The following is a 13,118-nucleotide window of genomic DNA, read 5'->3' on the forward strand; positions in this document are numbered from 1 at the left end:
GGTGTCATGCTACATCAGTCATTGAAAGTTGGCCTTCATAGCGAGAGATTTGAGTATAGGAGCAGTGAGATCTTACTGCAGTTGTATCGGGCTTTGGTGAGGCCACACCTTGAATATTGTGTACAGTTTTGGTCTCCTAATCTGAGGAAGGTCATTCTTGCTTTTGAGGGAGTGCAGTGAAGGTTCACCAGACTGATTCCTGGGATGGCAGGACTGACATATGAAGAAAGGCTGGATCGACTAGGTTTATATTCACTGGAATTTAGAAGAATGAGAGGAAATTTCATAGAAACATATAAAATTCTGATGGGATTGGACAGGTTAGATGCAGAAAGAATGTTCCCGATGTTGGGTAAGTCCAGAACCAGGGGTCAGAGTCTAAGGATAAGTAGTAAGCCATTTAGGACCGAGATGAGGAGAAACTTCTTCACTCAGAGAATTGTGAAGCTGTGGAATTCTCTACCACAGAAAGTTGTTGAGGCCAGTTCATTAGATATATTCAAAAGGGAGTTAGATGTGGCCCTTACGGCTAAAGAGAGAAAAGTGTATGGAGAGAAAGCAGGAATGGGGTACTGAAGTTGCATGATCAGCCATGATCATATTGAATGGTGGTTCAGGCTCGAAGGGCCGAATGGCCTACTCCTGCACCTATTTTCTATATAACATCTCATCCAAGAGACAGCACCTCCGAGAATGCAGCACTCGCTCAGTACTGCACAGGAGTGTTAGTCAACACAGAATCTTCTGAGCCACAGCTAATACCTTAGCTTGAAACAAAGACGAGAAATGTTGAAAGCACTCAGCAGGTCAGACAGCACCTGTGGAGAAAATAAAACAGTTAACATTTGGGTGCAGATCCTTCTCTCTGTAGGTAGTTCCCTCTGTAGATTCTGACCTGCTGTATGTTTCCAGCATTTTCAGTTTTTGTTTCAGCATTTGCAATATTTTGCTTTATGTTTATGGATGTTAGGCTGATTGGTCTAACACAGGAGCTAGAAATTCGGATCTCGGCAATAACTGTATTTTTTCGCCAAAATGAGCGTTAAACGCTATCGCTATGAGACCTTAAATTCAAAGTTTAGTTTGCGCAGCAGTAAAAATAGGTGCTGCACGAGGATTCACGGCGCAAACCGTGATCCTCGCTAACTTTAGTCCAAGGCCGATACCGCTGTAAGTTGGGCCTCGGCAGGGCGAAAAAACACCAAAAAATAAATTGGAAAAAAAAAGTCACAAAACATTTACAAGACACTTATCTAGCGAATCGCTGCAAAAGAATAAAAAATGTAAAAACTTTAATTTACCTGTTTTGCAGGTCTTCATACTTATCACTGCTCCAAGGGCTGCAACAAATCTTTTAGCCTGGTGGACTTTTTCACCCAGTGGACTTTTTCGCCCTAAATACGGTTGCGCTGTGAACCAAATTTTTGGCGAAAGTGATACTTGGAGTCTTGTGTGGTGGCGCTCGAAGCAAAACATCTCTGAATTTTCCACCAACCGTGTTTTCGCCGAAAAAGATGAAATATCACCAAAACATGGTCGCAATATCATCGAATTTCAGGCTAGAATTTCGACGACTTTGCTACCGGGTTTTTACCACGATTTGACCCTACCAGCAGTGGTAAGTATGAAGATCTGCAAAGAAAGGTAAGTTAAAGTTTTTATTTTTTAAGACTTTTGCAGCGATTAAGTAGGTAAGCGTTTTGTGAATGTTTTGTGAATGTTTTTTTTGTTTTTGCAATTTTTTTTGTTGTTTTTCCCCCTCCCAAGGCCTCTGTCGTAGCGCTATCGGCCCTGGACTAAAGTTGCCGAAACTCGTGGTTTGTGTCGTGAATCCCCGTGCAACGCCGATTTTTACCAATGCGCAAATTAAAGACCAAAGATCGGGCCTAAAAATTGTAACGAAGCGAAAACGGTAATTTTGGCGTAAAACTACCGTTTTTGCTGAAAAATGAAATTCTAGTTCCTAGTTTATTCTTTTTTCCTTTCTAAATCAACAGTGCTAAATATCCAATGGATTTTTGAAAGATTGTGGTCAGAGCCTCTGCTAGTTCCTTTCTGATTTTCCTCAGTATTCTAGCGTGCAAGCCATCAGGGCCTGGTGCCTTTCCCACTTTGAGTTCCACCAATTATTTTTCAGTGCTATTCCCTTTTCTAACACTATCCTTCCAATTGCTCCACTTCTTTTTCTTATTACTTTTCATTTTCTCTGTGAAAACTGAAACAAAGTACTTATTTGGTATCTCCACCATTCCTTGATCCTCTGTGAGAACATCTTCTTTTTCATCTCTAATCAGTCCGACCATTTCTTAAATTGCTTACTTGAGATGTGTTCATGCAATCCTACACACCATTGTGTCTATGCTTGTATTGCTTTATCCATTCGCTTAACCGTCCTAATCCTTTTTGCTTTCCCTCTATATTTACTGTACTCTGCTTGATTTTATTGTGTTATTAGCCTCAGATTTGACAAAATCAATAGTCATGGACAATACCTTATTTTAGTTGATGTTGTAATTCAATAAAGTATTGTAGTGTTTTATTTTGTCTGGGAGAGGCACTGGAATCAGTTGATTGTAACACAATAAATGTTTATGTGCTCTTGTATCCCAGTTTATAGGTGCTATTTAAAATTTGTAGGGATTTCAGAATAACATTTACACTGCTCTACCTATTGTAGCAGAGTGCTAGTATAATGTCCAGTCAACCTCATTTCAGTACTCCTACATTCTAAACAGTGAGGCTGAATGCTTTAAGAAAGGAAATAATCCCTAATTTACTGTAGGAATGAATTTATTTTTATTCGTTTCTGGGATGTGGGCATCGCTGGTAAGGTCATCATTTATTGCCCATCCCTAATTGCCCTTGAGAAGGTGGCAGTGAGCCGCCTTCTTGAACTGCTGCAGTCCTTGTGGTGAAGGTACTCCCACAGTGCTGTTAGGGAGGGTGTTCCAGGATTTTGACCCAGCGACGATGAAGGAACGACGATACATTTCCAAGTCAGGATGGTGTGTGACTTGTAGGGGAACTTGGAGCTGATGGTGTTCCCATGCACCTGCTGCCCTTGTCCTTCTAGGTGGTAGAGGTCGCGGGTTTGGGAGGTGCTGTCGAAAAAGTCGAATGGCATCTGCCATTAGTCAGGTATGTTTAATTTTTTGTGTAGCAAGTTGCTGAAAGTGTGAGTTGATAATGTCGCAGGGAGGGAAATCTAGGACCTGAGTCAATAGGGAAAGCAACTGTGTATCTCCTCAACCAGATAGAAGGCTTATGAAATTAACAGTGCAAGGACTGAGAAGGGAGGATACATACAATGTCAAATCAAGTGCAGAAAGAGAAATAAAGAGAGAAAGAAAGATACGATTAAACGAGTGAGAACAAAAGAGACAAAGGGAAAGTTAAAACTTGAAGGAATGAGACTCCACACTTGGAATAGTTAGTTTTCAGTACCAGAGAGTTGTTTGGAAGTAATTAACACTTATCACATTGTTAAAAGGGCACTTAGACTGAAATGGACGAGACTTGACATTCTGTGGTGAGTTTAGTTTGTATCTACTGCGCAAATACAGCAAATACCTGCCTTTCAATGGGGAGCCAAACAGCGAGATACCATTTTCGTCAAGCTAATGGTGGTGCGGCACATCTCGGACAGCAACTTTTGGATTTCTAGATTTAACCATGCATCTGCCCTCGCCTTAAATTGTGTGGCGTTTGCGCATAAATAACAGCAAGTGCCACTTGTGTCCACGTTATTTTAATAGAAAATTATGGGCCTTTATGTTCTCTTCTATTTCAATGTGCAAGAACTTTTTTTTGATAACCTAAAAAATGCCTCTGTTAATTTGCTGTATCTCATCAAAGCAACCATACAAAGCATGGACAAAATATTTCCTGGTACCAGAATCCTTCTTTACCCCTCCCAACATATCTTCGATCAGCTACAGAGGTTGAAGTCTGGATCTACCTAATCTTTATCCAGTGTCTGAAAATTTCCTCCCGTTCCCTCAATTCTCAGTCTTCTTTGATAATTCCTTGGGATGCCCAACAGAAAACTAAGAAAGATAAATCACTCCCCAACAAGTTCCATACTGCCCACTACTGTGGTATGATGAAAGTCAATCTAGAGGCGACCACACTCAACAACAACAACAACAACAAATAAATGCATTTATAGAGCACGTTTAACATAATAAAATATCCCAAAGCGCTTCACAGAAGTGTTATCAACCAAATTTATACCAAGCCACATAAAGAGCTATTAGGACAGGTGACCAAAGGCTTGGCCAAAGAGGTAGGTTTTAAGGAGTGACGAAAAGGAAGAGAGAGACCGAGAGACGAAGAGGTTTGAGGAGGAAATTCCAGAGCTTAGAGCCTTGGCACTCCGCTGATACCTTCAGTGGTGCTTGGTGCACAGGTAATATCATGTTCTCATCTAGGGAAATGTGTAATAATTTCTCGGGATGTTCTGGCTTCTTATGATTATAATGCTAAATTCATTATGGAAATGGAATGGCCCTCAATTTTCATGTACCCTGCACAAACCTTTAATCAAGAAGTAGAACATAGTTTTAGTACAGCATTAACATACCTCTCAGGAAACTGGAGGCTGAGGTATAGTAAATCATTCAAACCGATCCGAGGCAGTCTAATATACAAAATGCATATTCCAAATCAGAATTGTCCCTTGGAGACTTTAAACTGCAACTGAACTTCTCTATGTTCTGGTAGCAGGAAATGGGGAAAGGTAATGTATCAGTACTGCAATACAAATTTCAAATTCCACAATGAGCTGCGGGATCATTGCCCAGGAAAATTAAAGATTGGTTAGCTGCTGAAAGTGCCAGCATACACAATTAAGAACCCTTGTAGCAGCTGTGTAATTACCTGGAGCTCTCTTGGGACTGTACTCTATGTGGTTGTCAGTCTGTACCTATTAAAAACTGATACATATCGTGTTGTGCAGTTATAAAGGGACTGGCAGTCACAACCTTCTGAAAGTATATGTTTCTTGAGTTAAGCACACTATTTCCAGATTCCTCACCTGTTCTAAAGCTATTTCTTAAAAGTCTTCAGGTTATTAATCGGCTAATCCTCCAATCTCAAATTTGTTTTTCATCGTGCAGCTTTGATATGTCACAATGTTTGGTACATCTGGCGTGGGTGTCACCATTTCAGAAGCTCAAATGGAACATCCCCTAGGAACCTTCCTGTTCTCTTCTTTCTGGGTTGCGATTTCAGAGGATTTGCAGAGGCAAATTGGTGTTTAGGTAACATTTTCTTCCAGCTGGTCTTGCAATGCAACAGTTGGGCATAGCCTTCACATCGGCACTTAGCTGGTTAGCCGGAAGGGAGGCAATGGAAGAAATACCAATAATTAATGACTACAAAAACTAATGGTGTCTGTCATGCCAATTGAAAGAACAATGTAATCTAACATGCTATCGGTATGGGACAGTCCTGTACAGAATGGATCTATGAGAACTTCAACCTACTAAGACATGAAAATCTCTGGGCTTTCCCTCCAGGATGCAAGGAAACTCACTAGGTATTCTACAAGCAACTCTCGATTATCCGGGTCCCTCGGGGATTGGGCTATGCCGGGTAAACGATTTCTCTGTAAGAGCGAGTTGACATTATAAAGTTAAAACTTCAATGAATAAATACTGTACAATCAGCTACAAACAGTAACAAGGCAGTTAGGTATGGACATTACCAGCATGCATACAGGTGGCCTCGAGGAGGAGATTGTCTATCTCCGTGGTTCCGGACCGCGCTGCCTTCCCGGGCCAAAATGACTCCGAACGCACCGGCCCAATGCCTTCCCGGGCCGAAAGGACTCCGACGTCAGCGGTGGCTGCGAGAGACAGCAGATGCAGCAGCACGCACACACACGGAATTTTAAATGCCGTTACAATGGTTTCCCGTTACATCCGTGTGCGGATAATCGAGAGTTGCCTGTACTTTAAAATAACTTGATTGATTTCTCAATATAAATACCGGGAACAGCGGCATAGTCATTATGTTACTGACCTAGTAACTCAAACTAGTATAACTGGACTAATGTTCCAGGGATTACTAGTCGGCGGGGATTTTGCCACCCGTGGCGAGTTGGGTGCGGCCAGCATTGGTGGCATGTGGGAAAGCTGCTCCTGACTCCATCCCACCCTCTGCACCCAATCTTCCGTTGATGGGGCTTGTTAAGCCTAATTAATTAAATAGATTAGAGATGGCAGGGCAGACGATGTGTCACTGCTGCAACATATGGAAGCTGGTGGACGCCATTGAGGTCCACGGCGACCACATCTGCAGCAAGTGTCTGCAGTTCGAGGAACTTCGGCTCCGTGTCGATCAGCTGGAGTCCGAGCTGCGGACACTACGACACATCAGCGAAAGAGAGAGTTACCTGGATGCCGCGATCCAGGAGCTAGTCACACCAATTAGAGTAATTAATTCAAATTCGATCTGTGGCCAGGAACAGAGGGTGTGACTACGAGTGAGAAAGGTATGGGGACTCAGGATGGAGTGATGGAGGAACCACAGCCCTTGCTCTTGACCAACAGGTTCGAGGCTCTTACTCCCTGTGTGGACGAGAGCAGGGACTGCAGGGAGGATGAGCAAACTGACCACAGCACCATGGTACAGGGGGCCATTCAAGTGGGGGGAGTAAAAAGAAACGTTGTAGTGATAGGGGACAGTATCATTAGGGGGATAGATACTGTTCTCTGCGTGAGTCCCGAAGGCTGTGTTGCCTGCCCGGTGCCAGGGTTAAGGACATCTCCTCAGGGCTGGAGAGGAACTTGGAATGGGAGGGGGAAGATCCAGTTGTCGTGGTCCATGTGCGTACCAGCGACATAGTCAGGACAAAAAAAAGAGGTTCTGTTGAGAGAGTATGAGCAGCTTGGGTCCAAATTAAAAAGCAAAACCATAAAGGTAATAAACTCTGGATTACTACCTGAGCCACGAGCAAATTTGCATAGGGTAAATACGATCAGAGAGTTAAACACGTGGCTCAAAGACTGTTGTGGGAGAAATGGATTTCGGTTCGTGGGACACTGGCACCAGTACTGGGGTAAGAGGGAGTTGTTCCGTTTGGACAGGCTCCACTTAGACCGTGCTGGGACTAGGGTCCTGGTGAATCAAATAACTTGGGCTGTAGAGAGGGCTTGAAACTAATTAGTTGGGGAGAGGATTCAGGTGGGTGAAAATTTAGAAAGTCAAAGAATAAGGAGAAGGCAATAGAGCAGGGTATCACTGGGGGAAATGAAAACCAGAGCATGCCAGGAATGAACAGAATGTATAAACATAAAGGTGAATCAGAAAGTGGGGTCAAAGGAGGAAATAATGGTACAAAAAACAAATTTAAAAGCTCTTTATCTGAATGCACACAGCATTTGTGATAAATAGATGAGTTGATGGCACAAATAGATACAAATGGATATGATCTGATAGCCATCACAGAGACGTGGTTGCAAGGTGACCAGCACTGGGAACTAAATATTTAGGGGTATTTGACAATTTGGAAGGACAGACAGAAAGGAAAAGGAGGTGGGGTAACACTGTTAATAAAGGATGAGATCAGTGCGTTAGTGAGATACGATAATGGCTCAGAAGATCAAAGATGTTGAATCAGTTTGGGTGGAGATAAGGAATAATAAGGGGGAAAAGTCGCTGGTAGGTGTAGTCTATAGGCCCCCTAACAATAGCTACACTGTTGGATGGAGTATAAATCAAGAAATAATGGAGGCTTGTAAAAAAGGAACGGCAATAATCATGGGCAATTTTAACCTTCATATTGATTGGACAAAGCAAATTGGCCAGGGTAACTTTGAGGAAGAGTTCACAGAGTGTATCTGGGATAGTTTCCTTGAACAGTACATTGTGGAACCAACCAGGGAGCAGGCTATTTTAGATCTGGTACTGTGTAATGTGACAGATTCATAAATGATCTGTTAGTAATGATCTGTTAGGAATTTGTGATCATAACATGGTTGAATTTCAAATTGAGTTGGAGGGTGAGAAAGTTGGAGGGTGAGAAAGTTGGATCTCAAACCAGTGCCCTAAGTTTAAATAAAGGAGACTACAAAGGTATGAGGGCAGAGTTGGCTAAAGTGGACTGGGAAAGTAGATTAAAGTATGGGATGGTTGATGAGCAGTGACAGACATTTAAGGAGATATTTCATAACTCGCAACAAAAATATATCCCAATGAGAAGGAAAGACGAAGAGAAGGGATAACCATTCGTGGCTAACAAAGGAAATAAGGGATGGTATCAAATTGAAAGCAAGGGCATACAATGTGGCCAAGACTAGTGGTCAGAGGATTGGGAAACTTTTAAAAGCCAGCAAGGAACGACTTAAAAAATGATAAAGAAAGGGAAGATAGGTTATGAAAGTAAACTAGCACGAAATATAAAAACAGATAGTAAGAGTTTCTATCTGTACATATAAAGGAAAAGAGTGGCTAAAGTAAATGTTGATCTCCTAGAGGATGAGACTGGGAAATTAATAATGGAGAATACGGAAATGGCAGAGACGTCGAACAAATATTTTGTATCGGTCTTCACAATAGAAGGCACCAAAAACATCCCAATAGAGGATAATCAAGGGGCTATAGAGAGGGAGGATCACTATCACTAATGAAGTAGTACTGAGTAAAATATGGGTCTAAAGTTGGACAAGTTCCCTGGACCTGATGGCTTACATACTGGAGTCTTAAAATAAGTGGCTGCAGAGATAGTGGATGCATTGGTTGTAATCTACCAAAATTCCCTGGATTCTGGAGCGGTCCCAGCAAATTGGAAAACCACAAATGTTATGCCCCTATTTTAAAAAGGAGGCAGACAAAAAGTAGGAAACTATAGACCAGTTAGCCTAACATCTGTCGTTGGGAAAATGCTGGAGTTCATTATTAAGGAAGCAGTTAGGGACATTTGGAAAAGCATAATTCAATCAAGCAGAGTCAGCATGATTTTATGAAAGGGAAATCATGTTTGACAAATTTGCTAGTTATTTGATGATGTAATGAGCAGGGTGGATAAGGGGGAACCAGTGGATGTGGTGTATTTGGATTTCCAGAAGGCATTCGATAAGGTGCCAAATAAAAGGTTACTGCACAAGATAAAAGTTCACAGGGTTGGGGGTAATATATTAGCATGGATAGAGAATTGGCTAACTAACAGAAAACAGAGAGTCGGGATAAATGGGTCATTTTCCGGTTGGCAAACAGTAACTAGTGGGGTGCCATAGGGATCAGTGCTGGGTCCTCAACTATTTACAATCTATATTAATGAGCCTTTTAGTCAATATTCATGTAAAGTTTATGTTGATGTGTTGTCAAACATTGAAATATTTATTTTCAGCACTTTGCGTTCTTGGACAGATTTGTGGGCATCTTTGGAAGTGAGTTGTAGTGAATGGTGAGACATAAGGGTACCCCCAAAATGTCAATGAGTTTGAAAGGAATGGCTCAGGCATTGCAGGGATGCTTTATGGAGCTGGTATGGGGTGGTGCCAACCTGTTGCATCATGTGGCAGCCAGGGTGTACAGGGTCAAGTGAAGTAAATGTGGCCATCGTGAGGCCATTCCTAGCCTCCCAGACAGCAATGTGGTCAGGTGCTGATGTCCTATTTCCTGTGCAGCATCAGTTGATTGCAGACCAAGGTGAGATTTTTTCTTGAGCGCCGATGCTGCTGGAATAGATGGCACGTGAGTTTGAGATGACAGAAGCAATCTGTCAATGCTGAGAGAGGTTACTCCAAGGAGGTGATACTAGATAGAGAGTTCACTGTAAGCACTTCCAAACTGTATACAGGTCAAAAGTTTCTTCAAAATCATGAAAGTTTCAGCTTTTGACATTGGAAAGTGAACAGCTGTGAAGTGGTAGCTTTTATGCCACTTCTGCAGCTGTCAACTAGCCCAAGTAATGGAGAGTCACTGAGAACCCAACTCCACTTACCTGGCATGTTCCCAGAGGGATGGCAGACTCATCAAAAAGTTGGTAAAATTGTAAGTGCCTGCTTTTAATCCTCTTAAGTAGCATTCAACTACCTCCTAACTATCTTAAATAACTGGCCCACCGCTTGCTGTCGGGTCTGCGATCCACATGCAGTCCTGACAGGTCAGAAACTGACACGGAGGCGAGTTTAGTGTGGGATCCTGGCCAGCTGTCAATCTTGGCCATTTTGACAGCGGGCCCGCCTCCAAACCCGCAATTGTAAGGCTGGGACGATTCCAGCCATGAGTTCAAATCCCACCATAGCATCTGGGGTATTTAAATTCAGTGAATAAATCTGAAATAAAAAAACCTAGTATCAGTAATACCCCCAACAATGTAACTACTGGATTGTTGTAAAAATCTATCTAGTTCACTAATATCTTCGGGAAGGAAATCTGCCGTCCTTACACGATCTGGCTATATATGACACCAGATCCGCAGGAATGTGCATGACTCTTAACTGCCCTCTGAAATGGTCCAGCAAGACATTCAATTGTACCAAATCTCCATGATGGACTGCAGTGGTTGAAGAAAGTGGCTCACTTTCTCCAGGGCCATTAGGGATGGCCAATAAATGCTTGCTTTGCCGCCGAGGCCCATATCCCGCAAATGAATAAAGAAGAAAAGTTGCTTCATTGGAATATAAAATGATAAATTTTTGGACTAACTAATTTTTGAAATTCTCTCTGTGTAAAACGACAGACTACAGTGTTCTCAAGTACAGCAATTTTGCTAACTAGTTTGTCTAAAAAAATTATTTTAGCTTTCATTGAGGTAATTAATTGTGGCAGTACTAATTAGGAATTTTGTACGCATTTTCATATAAAATTTTGGTTTGAAACATTTTCTAAGCAAAGTCAAATAAGCAAGGTGCAATATTACTGGGGGTTATAGACTTGTGCCACTACTTTAAGTTACAGCAACAGTGGAGAATGTCAGAAATAGGCAACTCTACCACCACAGGTTTTAACTTTTGGTGGGGCTGTATGCATCGGGCCCTGAGTTTCCATCTGATTTCCACTCAGCTTAATCTGGGCGGGAGCAAGTCAAATAGTGTGAAAGATCTCGGAACTTTAGGTGTAAATGATTTTCACCCAAAATTACATTGTGCCCAAGTACTTTCAAATCTGTCAGTTGAATCCTTCACCCAAACCAGTCACCGCCCACAAAACTGAAGGTGCCCCCAGGACTGAAAGGCGATTTCCCGACGATTGCCCTTGTTCGGGGTTCATTGGATTGCACCCAAATTCTCAGGCGCACATGAATCCGGCGGTAAACAGCCGACCAACGGTGACCAGCACTTAATTGAAGCCACAGGCTTGCCCTGCTGCTGCAGAAATCACCAATTAGTAAAAGAAAACTTGAAGAATATTTCATTTCCTGGCTATCCCACTTATATTTCTGATGCTGGAGGAAGAAGAGGAGGAGGGAGAGACGACAAAATTCCGGAGACACGAGGAGCAAAGAATAGGTCCCAAAGACTTTACCCCGCTCACAGGCTCCCTGCCCACAGCGTGCGCAGGCCCTGCGTGAGTGACGAGGAGATGTCAGAGGAGCTGGTTGTGCACCACCTATGCCTCAGTAGGGATGCAATTGGTCGACTTTGTGACTTGCTGTGGGACGATCTCAAATCTCGGTCCATTGTCCCTGTTACAGACACAAATCACGTTTATGCTGCATGATTGCGATGATTCGTGGGAGATTTCTCGTTCGGGCTTATGTTAATGAGTTTGCGCGGACACTTGCGTGCAATTTCACCTCGGCCAGACGCGCGCATGTGGGACGCATTTTGGCCACAGTTTGCAGATTGCGTTCTTGGAGAAAACGCAAGGCCTTGGTGTTTAGAGAAATGCACTATGGGTCTTGGCTGATGCTTACACTCACAGTGTGAAGATGTCCATTATAAAGCACTTAGATCATCAATGTCACTTCTACAAAAAGGGGAAGAGCACACAGTAGCAATTGAAACCTTCAAAACGAAGATCGATAGATGTTTGTTAGGTAAGGGTATCAAGGGATATGGAGCAAAGGTGGGTAAATGGAGTAGAGGTACATGATCTAATTTAATAGCAGAACAGATTCAAGGGGCTGAATGGTCATTTCCTGTCCCTATGTTCGGCTGCGAATAACCAGAACTGGTGACCATATCAACCATGGAAGCATAACTGATAATACATAGTAGATTCAGTATTGGGCAATCACTATGCTCAGCTGATCATCAGAGACTTGGGTGGAAGGTGAAGAATACCTTAATTTGATGCTTATCCAAACTACTTATCATGAAAAACAATAAATTTTAGAATTAAGAATTCTTGCGTTTCACTTCTGACAATAGAAGTACAAGTTGAACCTCTCTTATCTGGCATTCTCGGGACTTGGCCTGTGCCGGATAAGGGATTTTGCCGGACAAGGGGAGGTCACGTTAAATTGGATGGTACAGGTACTGAGCAAGGGGATATCGGGGCTGGCTGGCTTAGCGCTGGGAGTGCAGCAGAGAGATTGTGGGGGTGTGGGTGGCACTGGATCGCAGGGTCAGGCCAGCGATTGCAGGAGTCGGCAGCGAGGAAGGACTTCAATATGTTCAATTTGTTCATGTTGGAGCATGCGCCACCCGGTGGCCGGGAATGGTGCCGGACAAGGGGTGGTACCAGATAAGAGAGTCCCAAATAAGGGAGGTTCAACCTGTACAGATTCTCGATGAGTGCGAATGGGTGAGTTGCCTATCATACCAAGGTATAAATCACTGAACTTTGAATGCAGCCTGATATTTTGAAAGCTTAATAATGTGCCCTAAGCAGGTTCCCTTCAGACAATGCTGGTGCTAATGCGCCTCAATGATTCCTGCTTCTGCTACAATTGGTCTCTTGCCTATAGTTCTAGCAATGAGCAAGAGAACAACAAATATCCCACTGTCAACTACAGTCGTGGCTATGACATTATGGCATATACAATCACATTCATAATAAAACCAGTGCACACAAATGCATTTAATTAACTATCAAAAAAAAGCATTTTTGACAAATGAGGAGGAAATGTCAGTTTATGCTGTGAATGCATTTTTCACTAAAGAAAGCTCGTACTTAAACATATCCCTTCTTGTGCAGGCACTACATAAAATCTCTTAAAACCC

This window comes from Pristiophorus japonicus, chromosome 20 (assembly GCF_044704955.1).
Source record: "Pristiophorus japonicus isolate sPriJap1 chromosome 20, sPriJap1.hap1, whole genome shotgun sequence".
In the NCBI taxonomy this organism is placed as follows: domain Eukaryota; kingdom Metazoa; phylum Chordata; class Chondrichthyes; family Pristiophoridae; genus Pristiophorus; species Pristiophorus japonicus.